At 45.3% G+C, this 13,130-nt stretch overlaps 1 protein-coding gene across 2 annotated transcripts in view; it reads left to right on the forward strand.

Moving 5' to 3' along the window:
• Positions 1-1,521: 1,521 nt before the first annotated feature.
• STON2 (stonin 2) overlaps positions 1,522-13,130 on the forward strand; it is a 108,765-nt gene continuing 97,156 nt past the window's right edge. Inside the window, exon 1 of one of the 2 annotated variants that reach the window (XM_077463571.1) lies at positions 1,522-2,597. The gene's annotated coding sequence lies outside the window, so the exon portion shown is untranslated. Of the gene's footprint in view, positions 2,598-9,849; positions 9,999-13,130 lie in introns of those variants that run through there. The other variant, XM_077463570.1, reaches the window with a different exon arrangement.

The following is a 13,130-nucleotide window of genomic DNA, read 5'->3' on the forward strand; positions in this document are numbered from 1 at the left end:
CCCAGTCTTACATGCTGAACCCAAAGGTTTCCTCAAAAGAGGAGGGTGCTTTATAAATAAAAAAAAAAAAGAAAGTTACTTTTTTCAGATTAAACTATAATTTTTGTTGTTGAGTGATTTACACTGATTCCAGGGATTGTCCCCAACATGTTCGTAGTTCTTCTGCTATAAGTTTATGGTAGCGGGATGAATCTTCTGGGTTTGAAATGGGTCAATTGTTGAATTAATTTAATGTGATGGTCTTTGAACACTGGTGCGCTATAACTAAGACTGGGTGAGGTGTGTGGTAAGTTGCTCTTTTATTGGGTAGTGAGGTGTCAACTTATTTTCTATGACCCTCCATAAAGTAGATACTACTCTTTTCCTGACCTTCTCCCTATCTTTTTAATTAAGCCCACAATGGGGATATCACATTTTCCAACATGACTCTCCATAAAGGTAGAAATTCTCTTTTTCTGGACTATTCTCTGCCTTTCAGATTACATCCACCACCAGGATATCACACCTCCAACATGAGTTTCCATAAAGCAGAAACTCATCTTCTCCTGACCTTCTCTCTACCTTTCTGATTACACCTCCAACATGAGTTTCCATGAAGTAGAAACTATTCTTTTCCTGACCTTCTCTCTACTTTTCCAATTATGCCCACCACTGGGATATCACACCTTCCACATGGCCCTTCATTCGGTAGAAACTACTCTACTCCCAACCTTCTCTCTACCTTTCTGATTGTGCCCACCACCAAGATATCACACCTCCAATATGACCCTCCATGAGGTAGAAACGACTCTTCTCTCTACCTTTCTGATTATGCCCACCACCAAGATATCACACCTCCAATATGACCCTCCATAAGGTAGAAACTACTCTTCTCCTGACCTTCTCTCTACCTTTACGATTATGCCCACCACCGGGATATCATACCGCCAACATGAACCTCCAAAAGGTTGAAAATACACTTTTCCTGACCTTCCCTCTGCTTTTATGATTGCACCCACTATGGCAAGATCATATCTTCCAACATAACCTCCTATAATGTAGAATATACTATTCTCCTACATGTTGTCATACACCGTCCAGTGATGTAAGATATTGAGTAACTCTCTGCAGAGGATATTACATCTGGTGTTGGTCGGGGAGGTTGTAGAAGGGGATATTGTAAAATATCAAATATTGCATATACTGATGGCAGAAGAGAAAACTTTATACAAAGTTGCCTGGCTCCCAGCTCACACACAGCCAGCCAAGAGTTAACTGCAGTCCAGATGTTGTTGAACGACCAATCAAGAGGCAGTCTGGGGCAGTGGGTGGGTCTTTCATTTTCCCATCTCACTCAGAAGCCATCTGTCCCTGGATCTGCAGTTCAGAAGATCTTCTGAGCTTCATCCACCTTGTGATGCCTGACTGCCCTGTACCCCTTGGTCACTGGATCCCCTGTACCCCCTGATCACTGGATCCCCTGTACCCCCTCATCACTGGATTCCCTGCACCCCTGATCACTGTTCTCCCTGATCACTGGATCCCCTGATCACTGGATCCCCTGCACCCCTGATGACTGGATTCCCTGCACCCCTGATCACTGGATTTACTGCACCTTTAATCCCTGGATCCCCTTCAATTCTGGTCACTGTATCCCCTGCACCCCCTGATCTCTGCATCTCCTAAGCCCCCCTCTCTCCTGCTTCATGCCACCCTGAACACTGGCTCCCCTGCACAATCTCACCAGTGGATCTTCTGTTACCTTGTGATCCTCACCTCTCCTGAACCCCTAAAAACTGATTCTCCTTTCCTGTATTACATTGTTCTTGCTGCCTGCATTGCCGTCTTCTGCTTAGTGCAACTCTGACTACTTGCTGCATGCACCCACCAATTACTGTTGCTTTTCTTTCTCACTGCTGATCCCTGGTCCCCAGCACCCCAAACACCTGTCCTATCTGCACCCCCTCATTACTTTACCCTCTTGTTATCTTTAACTGCCCTTCACCTCCCTGATATCTATCAGCCCTAAACCCACTGATCTCTATCTCCAAAACACCACTGAACTATATCTCTCCTGCACATCCGATACCCCTCAATATAAACTCTGCACCCTCTAATCAGTCTCCCTATTCCTTCTGATCGCTCTTCTGCACCACCTGATCTCTCCTCCTTGCCTCTCTTGAATTATCTCCCCTGCACCCCCGATCTCTCTCCCCTGCACCCCCTGATCTCTCTCCCTCATGCACCCCTTGATCTCTTTCCCTTGCCCCCCTCCCAAATAATTTCTCCCCTGCACTCCCTGATCTCTCTCCCCTGCACCCCCTCATCTCTCTCTCCTGCACCCCTTGATCTCTTTCCCTTGCCCCCCTCCAAAATGATTTCTCCCCTGCACCCCCTGATCTCTCTCTCCTGTGCCTCCTGATCTGTCTCTCCTTCACCCTCTGATGCACTCTCTGATCTCTTTCTCCTGCACCCCTTGATATCTTTCACTCCCTTGCCCCCCCAAAATATCTCTCCCCTGCACCCCCTGATCTCTTTCCTCTATACTCCTTGCTTTCCAATTCCCCTGCACCCTTCATCTCTGTCCACAGTTGGTACTGTGAGAAATACCAGAGCAGGTAGGTCACCAGTATACATTGTACGTGAGATATATTTATCTCTGATATCATTGTTGCTGTTGGTTGTGTAATGCTGGTCTGTCGCTGCTCCCACTGGAGCCCCCAGAGACTGCAGAATTACAGATTAACTTGTCGGACTCCAAAATGTTCTGCTATCAATTCAAATTAGCCCAAATGTTCTGATCTTAGGGGACCTTTTCTGTGGGTCACCAGTGTGGTCACCCAGGGCACTGTCCTGAGCGGGGCGATATAACTGGCTTTAGTAATATGTACACAATGATCATTGCTAGGAAGGCTTTGATTTTCAGCTGGGGCATTTGAACTTTTACCCTATTATATCCTTGTGGTCCCAATTAATGTCCTGAAGCAGTTCTTATAGCACAGTTTAAAGTGGAACTTTGCCCCTAACAACTTGATAAAAAAATTATGTTCTTTAGCATTGGCTATGATGTCTGCTAAAGTTGACCCAACCATCAATCCTGGGGCCTGAGTGGTTGCTCCCTGTGGTATGGCGACATCTGACATCTAATGTTTGGTGCCCCTTGAGAATGTGGAACCATCATTATGAATAAACTCCTGACATATCCCAGTTAATAGTAACAGTTAAAAGACATCCTCCTGCGTTAATCAGTAACTTTGCCTAGGCTGAGATGATGTCGTCAGTTTGCTGCAGGTGGCTTGGTTCCTCGATGACTGAGGAAATGCTTCCTTCCACCTGCAGCAAACTGACGACATCATCTCAGCCAAGGTAATGTTACTGATTAATGCAGGAGGACGTCTTTTTGAGCCCCATACACACTATCGGATTGTCTGCTGATTTTTTCCATCAGATTTACCAAAACCATATAATATGAGGTCAAACCTTAGGGGTTTCAATGTGTATGCAATCAGGCAGGCCCTTGTACTACATGGTTTTGGTAAACCTGAAGGAAAAAATCAGCAGACAATCTGATAGTGTGTATGGGGCTTAAAGTGGTTGTAAACCCTTACAAACCACTTTGACCTACAGGCAAGCCTAGATTAAGGCTTACCTGTAGGTCCAAGAAATATCTCCCAAACCTATATGGTTTAGGAGATATTTGCCTGAAGACAGGCACCGCTGTCTACGGCGCATGGCATGCAGGCGCACTGAGCACGGCATTTCCAACAACAGAGCTGCCGCGTGTGTCGGCTCACGTGCGCATGCGCGGGAGTGACGTCATTGCGGCTCCGCCGAATGACAGCGGCGGAGCTGCGAGACCCCACCGAAAAGATGGATGCGCCAGACTACAGGGGACAGTGGTGACTTCGCTGGCTCCTGTGTCAGGTAAGTGACACATAATGGGCTACTATGCAATGCATAGTAGTCCATTATGCTTTGCCTTTGCAGGGAATGAAAGAGGAAGTAAACCCATCAGGGTTTACTTCCTCTTTAACTGTTACTGTGAACTGGGATATCTCAGGAGTTTATTCATAATGATGGTTCCACTTTCTCAAGGGGCACCAAACATTAGATGTCAGATGGCGCCATACCACAAGGAGCAACCACCCAGGCCCCAGGATTGATGGTTGGGTCAATTTTAGAAGACATCATAGTCTCTCATAGTCTCTCTTTCTGGGTTTGCGTTCTCCGGCTACATGAGTGGCTGGGGGCGTGATGACGTCACTCATGCACACATGAGCCGGCATTCATGGCACAGGCTCTGAAGGTCCGGGAACTGTATTCCAGACCTTCAGAGCACATGCACTGGTGATGTCACCCAGGGCCGTCTGTAATATTGTAATATTGATTGGAGCCTGGGAAAAACTTTTTTTGCCCCCCCCCCAATGCAGTTTTGCTCTCCACCTGCTCTGAGACATACAATAAATAGCAGCTAGACTCAAAATCAGTTTACTGAATCAGATCAGGCAGCTATTGCGATTGGTTGACAGAGGTTACAGTGTATCATTACCGCTCACTGACTGGTTGCTAGAGATTACAGCACACATAACAGCTCACTGATTAGTTGCTAGAGTTTACAGCACATGACTTCAGCTTGTTGATTGGTTGCTAGAGATTACTGTGGATATGACCTCACGGGGGCATGATATACCTATCAATGCTGCCGGCCGCCCCTATTTAAATATGAATAGCGCCGATATTTACATATGAATGTCGGTAATTCACATGTAAACACAGGGTCTGCAGGTGAGTTATCTTTACACAACAATAGGGCAGAGCTGGGCAGCATTAGTAGCAGCACTTCACACTGAGATATTGACACTGGACAGGAATAAAACCTCAAGGGATGAGGGAATTTAAACCAGGATAGTTGGCAAGTATGGGGCAGCTGCTTTGGGCCCCACAACAATGACAGGGCCCAGCGCAGCTGCCACTTTTGCCCTGCCTTAAAAATGAATCTGATGTCACCAGCTGGATGCACTCTGAATATCTCCTAAACCGTGAAAGTTTAGGAGATATTCACAGTACCTACGGGTATGCCTTATTATAGGCTTACCTGTAGGTACAAGTGGTAGTACAAAGTTTACTACTACTTTAACCACTTGAGCTCCGGAAAGGCTTTACCCCCTTCATGACCAGGCCATTTTTTGCTATTCGACACTTCACTACTTAAACTGACACTTGCCGGTTATACTACACTGTACCCACAAAATTTATATATATTTTTTCACACAAATAGAGTTTTCTTTTGGTGATATTTGATCACCGCTGTTTCTTCTTTTTATTGCGATATAAACAAAAAAAGACCAAAAATTGTGGAATAAAACCCAATATTTTTTACTTTCTGCTGTAAAACATATCCAAAAAAATGTAAAAAAATCGAATTTCTTCAAAAATGTTGGCTAAAATGTATTCTGCTACATGTCTTTAATGAAAACGAATCCCAATAAAGCCTCATGCACACTGGAAATAAAAAAAATGTCAGTAGCTTTAGCTGTGGAATGCTGCAATAAAAACACAAGTTTTGCAGCGTTTTCGCATTAGCGTTTTTTAGCAAAACTATACACCCTTAAAAGCTTATGGCTTAAAAATGCTCATAAACTCCCAACAGCTGCGTTTTCCAGAGTTATGCCCTGTACACACGGTCGGACATTCCGACCACAAAATCCATCAGATTTTTTCAGATAGATTTTGGCCCAAACTTGTCTTGCATACACACGGTCGCACAAAGTTGTCGGAAAATACGATCGTTCAGAACGAGGTGACGTAGCACACGTACGTCACGTATAAAAGGGGCCAGGAGCCAATAGCTTTCATCTCATAATTTATTCTGAGCATACGTGGCACTTTGTCCGTCGGAATTGTCTACACATGATCGGAATTTAAACTATCAGATTTTGTTGTCGGTAAATTTTAAATCCAGCTCTCAAACTTTGTGTGCCCGGGAAATTCCGACGGAAACAGTCAGATGGAGCCCACACATGATCGGATTTTCCGACAACACGTTCCGATCGCACATTTTCCGTCAGAAAGTCCGACTGTGTGTACAGGGCATTAGAGTGTTTCCACAGCTGCAAAACTCCTCTTCAAACCCACTAGTTCTAGGGTTTTTCAGCAGGAAAACACCCCTGTCAAAAAAATGCTGATAAAAGCCTACGTGTGCATGGACACATAGGATAACATATGTGTAAAAATAAGTGCAGCGCTAAGATATCAAATGTAGATAAAACGTCATAAAGTAAACCAATAGCATATATAATAACTGAAAATCATATACCGTGGCATGTAGCTAAAAATCGTATACTGTGACATATAACATATTAGTACAAAAAGAAAGTCCATAATAAAGCAAAAATTCTGAAGTGATTTCTCAGTGAAACAAAAATCCAGGTAGTGACATCCAAGGGTGATGAGTGGTTATTTAAAAGTAAAAATAGATATGTGAATAAGTGTCCAAGCAATGAAGTGTCAAGAGGAATCCACCACCATAAGCAATGGCCGCTTACCAGAAAGCATGGACACACACAGGTATACACCTGGTGAGTCAAACAGGCTTTATTAGGTTGGTCCTAAGGATCCAGATTCACAGCAGCGATGGAGACTCCAGACAATCAATCACAAGAGCATTTAATGTAGCCAATATGGGGCAAATGGAGGAGTGCACCTCACCAGGAATTTATAAAAGAAAGAAGGAAAGAAAGGGGCCACATAGCATAATTCCGTTTGGAATGTTTAATAAAAGTGGAACATAAGAATTGTACTTACATGCTCCCAATGTAAAACAAGCGCCGTATGGAACAATGTTAGGGGTAGTGAGAGGATCAGCATGTGTGTCCGACGCGTTTCGCTTCAAAAAGCATGATCTGGGGAGTGACATTTTTTCCATTCTTCTTTGCAAAATAGCTCAATCTCTGTCAGATTGGATGGAGAGCGTCTGTGAAGAGCAATTTTCAAGTCTTGCCACAGATTCTCAATTGGATTTAGGTCTGGACTTTGACTGGGCCATTCTAACACATGAATATGCTTTGATCTAAAACAGGGATCTCCAAACTATGGCCCTCCAGCTGTTGCAGAACTACATGTCCATGAGGCATTGAAAAACTCTGACATTCACACACGACTAGGCATGATGGGAATTTCAGTTCCTGAACTAGAGGGCCATAGTTTGGAGACACCTGATCTAAACCATTCCATTGTAGCTCTGGCTGTATGTTTAGGGTCGTTGAAGGTGAACCTCCGCCCCAGTCTCATGTCTTTTGCAGACTTTAACAGGTTTTCTGCTGAAGAAAAGCATCCCCACAAAACAATACTCCCACCACCATGTTTCACGGTAGTGATGGTGTGTTCAGGGTGATGTGCAGTGTTAGTTTTCCGCCACACATAGCGTTTTGCTTTTATGCCAAAATTTTTAATTTTGGTCTCATCTGATCACACCTTCCACATGTTTGTTGTGTCCACCACATGGCTTCTTCCAAACAGGACTTCTTATGGCCTTCTTTCAACAATTGCTTTCTTCTTGCCACTCTTCCATAAAGGCTAAATTTGTTACCATGGACCTCTTGGCTGCTTCTCTGATTAATGTTCTCCTTGCCCGGCTTGTCAGTTTAGGTGGACGGTCATGTCTTGGTAGGTTTGCAGTTGTGCCATACTTTTTCCATTTTCAGATTATGGATTGAACAGTGCTATGTGAGATGTTCAAAGCTTGGGATATTTTTTAAATAACCAAATCCTACTTTAAACATCTCCACAATTTTATCCCTGACCTGTCTGGTGGGTTCCTTGGCCTTCATGATGCTGTATGATCTGTATAATACGCACAGTATGGTGGGCTCTGTATGATCTGTATAATACGCACAGTATGGTGGGCTCTGTATGATCTGTATAATACGCACAGTACGGTGGGCTCTGTATGATCTGTATAATACACACAGTGCGGTGGGCTCTGTATGATCTGTATAATACGCACAGTACGGTGGGCTCTGTATGATCTGTATAATACGCACAGTACGGTGGGCTCTGTATAATACGCACAGTACGGTGGGCTCTGTATGATCTGTATAATACGCACAGTATAGTGGGCTCTGTATGATCTGTATAATACGCACAGTGCGGTGGGCTCTGTATGATCTGTATAATACGCACAGTACGGTGGGCTCTGTATGATCTGTATAATACGCACAGTACGGTGGGCTCTGTATAATACGCACAGTACGGTGGGCTCTGTATAATACGCACAGTACGGTGGGCTCTGTATGATCTGTATAATACGCACAGTATAGTGGGCTCTGTATGATCTGTATAATACGCACAGTACGGTGGGCTCTGTATGATCTGTAAAATATGCACAGTACGGTGGGCTCTGTATAATCTTTATAATACGTGGGCTCTGTATAATACGCACAGTGTGGTGGGCTCTGTATGATCTGTATAATATGCACAGTACGGTGGGCTCTGTATGATCTGTATAATACGCACAGTATAGTGGGCTCTGTATAATACGCACAGTGTGGTGGGTTCTGTATGATCTGTATAATACGCACTGTACGGTGGGCTCCGTATGATCTGTATAATACGCACAGTATAGTGGGCTCTGTATGATCTGTATAATACGCACAGTATGGTGGGCTCTGTATAATACGCACAGTACGGTGGGCTCTGTATGATCTGTATAATATGCACAGTACGGTGGGCTCTGTATGATCTGTATAATACGCACAGTACGGTGGGCTCTGTATGATCTGTGGCTCTGTATGATCTGTATAATACGCACTGTACGGTGGGCTCTGTATGATCTGTATAATACGCACTGTACGGTGGGCTCTGTATGATCTGTATAATACACACAGTACGGTGGGCTCCGTATGATCTGTATAATACGCACAGTACGGTGGGCTCTATATGATCTGTATAATACGCACAGTACGGTGGGCTCTGTATGATCTGTATAATACGCACAGTACGGTGGGTCGTATATGATCTGTATAATACGCACAGTACGGTGGGCTCTGTATGATCTGTATAATACGCACTGTACGGTGGGCTCTGTATGATCTGTATAATACGCACAGTACGGTGGGCCCTGTATGATCTGTATAATACACACAGTACGGTGGGCTCTGTATGATCTGTATAATACGCACAATATGGTGGGCTCTGTATGATCTGTATAATACGCACAGTACGGTGGGCCCTGTATGATCTGTATAATACACACAGTACGGTGGGCTCTGTATGATCTGTATAATACGCACAGTACGGTGGGCTCTGTATGATCTGTATAATACGCACAGTACGGTGGGCCCTGTATGATCTGTATAATACGCACAGTACGGTGGGCTCTGTATGATCTGTATAATACGCACTGTACAGTGGGCTCTGTATGATCTGTATAATACGCACAATATGGTGGGCTCTGTATGATCTGTATAATACGCACAGTACGGTGGGCTCTGTATGATCTGTATAATACGCACAATATGGTGGGCTCTGTATGATCTGTATAATACGCACAGTACGGTGGGCTCTGTATGATCTGTATAATACGCACAGTATGGTGGGCTCTGTATGATCTGTATAATACGCACAGTACGGTGGGCTCTGTATGATCTGTATAATACGCACAGTACGGTGGGCTCTGTATGATCTGTATAATACGCACAGTATGGTGGGCTCTGTATGATCTGTATAATACACGCAGTATGGTGGGCTCTGTATGATCTGTATAATACGCACAGTATGGTGGGCCGTGTATGATCTGTATGTGGGAGATTCTCTGTTTTTATCACCGAGCTCAGATGCTAAAATTAGATTGTGAGCTGTGAGGACTTTGTACCGTCTGCTGTTTATGTGGCGTGGAATGGTGGAGAGGTGAGAATCGCACACCCGACTTCCGATAATCTGAGCCTGGACTGCCTGAGCACCTCCGACTTCCTGTGCACTACAAGCCTCAGCATGCCCCGATCACCAGCTGTATATATAAGGTGAGTTTTCGCTTCATTAGACTGAGATGTGAGGGGGAAAGGTTTTCTAGATCTCTTTTTTTCATGTGTAAAACAGACCACCTTTATATATACTGTGTGTGTGTGTGTATATATACACATACAGTATCTCACAAAAGCGAGTACACCCCTCACATTTTTGTAAATATTTTATTCTATCTTTTCATGTGATGACACTGAAGAAATCACACTGTAAATGACAATGTAAAGTAGTGAGTGTACAGCTTGTATAACAGTGTAAATTTGCTGTCTCAAAATAACTCACACAGCCATTAATGTCTAAACCGCTGGCAACAAAAGTAAGTACACCCCTAAGTGAAAATGCCCAAATTGGGCCCAAATCTTCAATATTTTGTGTGGCCACCATTGTTTTCCAGCACCGCCCTAACCCTCTTAAGCATGGAGTTCACCAGAGCTTCACAGGTTGCCACTGGAGTCCTCTTCCACTCCTCCATGACAACATCAGGGAGATGGTGGATGTTGAAGACCTTGCGCTCCTCCACCTTCAGTCTCCACCTTCACCCCACAGATGTTCAATAGGGTTTAGGTCTGGAGATATGCTTGGCCAGTCCATCATCTTTACCCTCAGCTTCTTTAGCAAGGCAGTGGTCATCTTGGAGGCGTGTTATCATGTTGGAATAGATATACACTCAGGGGACAATTCCCCCTCCTTTGCATAATTACACAGGGCGGGGCAACGAGACACACAGGTGTATTCAAACTTCTCATCAGTAGACTGTCCTATCTACAGGGAGAGCTGTTGGAGGAATTCCCCCCTCCCTCCTCACAGCTAATCCACAGAGACATATACATCCCATAATAGGTTGCTCCCAAGGCAGACACAAGCAATAGAACAATTGGATACAGCCACACCTCAAACAATCTAGAGAAGAGTGTGATTGGTTGCTAAAGATTACAGCAGATCACTACTGTTTACTGATTGGTTGCTACAGGTTACTGAACATCATAACCACTCACTGAGCAGTGGAGCAATCCCAAATAATTGAGCTATAAAGTGGCACATTAATACAAATACTACTGGAGAGGGTCAGGGACTGCCGACATACTGCAGGAGAGGGTCAGAGACTGCCGACATACTGCAGGAGAGGGTCAGAGACTGCAGACATAATGCAGGAGAGGGTCAGAGACTGCAGACATAATGCAGGAGAGGGTCAGAGACTGCAGACATAATGCAGGAGAGGGTCAGAGACTGCAGACATAATGCAGGAGAGGGCCAGAGACTGCAGACATAATGCAGGAGAGGGCCAGAGACTGCAGACATACTACAGGAGGGAGTCAGGGACTGCAGACATAATGCAGGAGATGACCAGAGACTGTAGACATACTGCAGGAAATGACCAGAGACTGCGGACATACTGCAGGAGATGTCCAGAGACTGCGGACATACTGCAGGAGATGTCCAGAGACTGCGGACATACTGCAGGAGATGACCAGAGACTGCGGACGTACTACAGGAGAGGGTCAGAGACTGCAGACGTAATGCAGGAGAGGGTCAGAGACTGCAGACATAATGCAGGAGAGGGTCAGAGACTGCAGACATAATGCAGGAGAGGGTCAGAGACTGCAGACATAATGCAGGAGAGGGCCAGAGACTGCAGACATAATGCAGGAGAGGGCCAGAGACTGCAGACATACTACAGGAGGGAGTCAGGGACTGCAGACATAATGCAGGAGATGACCAGAGACTGTAGACATACTGCAGGAAATGACCAGAGACTGCGGACATACTGCAGGAGATGTCCAGAGACTGCGGACATACTGCAGGAGATGTCCAGAGACTGCGGACATACTGCAGGAGATGACCAGAGACTGCGGACGTACTACAGGAGAGGGTCAGAGACTGCAGACGTAATGCAGGAGAGGGTCAGAGACTGCAGACCTAATGCAGGAGAGGGTCAGAGACTGCAGACGTAATGCAGGAGAGGGTCAGAGACTGCAGACGTAATGCAGGAGAGGGTCAGAGACTGCAGACATAATGCAGGAGGTGGTCAAAGACTGCGAACATACTGCAGGAGACTACAGACATACTGCTTGTTGTTAGGGGTTACAGCACATTACCACTCACTGATTGGTTGCTAGAGATTACAGCAGATCACTACTGTTCACTGATTGGTTGCTACAGGTTACTGAACATCATTACCACTCACTGAGCAGTGGAGCAATCCCAAATAATTGAGCAATAAAGCAGCACATTAATACACATACTACAGGAGAGGGTCAGAGACTGCCGACATAATGCAGGAGATGACCAGAGACTGTGGACATACTGCAGGAGATGACCAGAGACTGCGGACATACTGCAGGAGATAAACAGAGACTGCGGAGATACTGCAGGAGATGACCAGAGACTGCGGACATACTGCAGGAGATGACCAGAGACTGCGGACATACTGCAGGATTGGGTCAGAGACTGCAGAGATAAAGCAGGAGATGGTCAGAGACTGCTAACATACTACAGGAGACCATCAGAGACAGCAAACATACTACAGGAGAGGGTCAGAGACTGTAGCCATACCACAGGAAAGGGTCAGAGACTGTAGACATACCACAGGAGAGGGTAAGAGACTGCAGACATAATGCAGGTGACGGCCAGAGACTGCAGACATACTGCAGGAGATGACCAGAGACTGCAGACATAGTGCAGGAGATGGTCAGAGATTGCGGACATACTGCAGGAGATGATCAGAGACTGCAGGCATGATAAAAGAGATGGTCAGAGACTGCAGACATAATACAGGAGATGGTCAAAGACTGCAGCCATGACACAGGAGATGGTCAGAGACTGCAGCCATGATACAGGAGATGGTCAGAGACTGCAGCCATGATACAGGAGATGGTCAGAGACTGCGGACATACTACAGGAGACTGTCAGAGACTGCAGACATAATACAGGAGAGGGTCAGAGACTGCGGGCATACTACAGGAAAGGGCCAGAGAACTTTCAGCAATGCACAGCTTTACAGTTGAATAACACAGCTCAAGGTTTCAGGATAGCAGTCAGGCATTCTATGAGTGTAAGGACATACTGGGCTCACTATACACTTTCAGAGGTCCGAGGGCGGGACTTCCACTCTGATCTCTGCTCTTATTACA

The sequence above is a fragment of the Lithobates pipiens genome, unplaced genomic scaffold, assembly GCF_037356315.1.
Source record: "Lithobates pipiens isolate NorthernLeopardFrog02 unplaced genomic scaffold, aLitPip1_a1.2 Scaffold_30, whole genome shotgun sequence".
Lineage (NCBI taxonomy): Eukaryota > Metazoa > Chordata > Amphibia > Anura > Ranidae > Lithobates > Lithobates pipiens.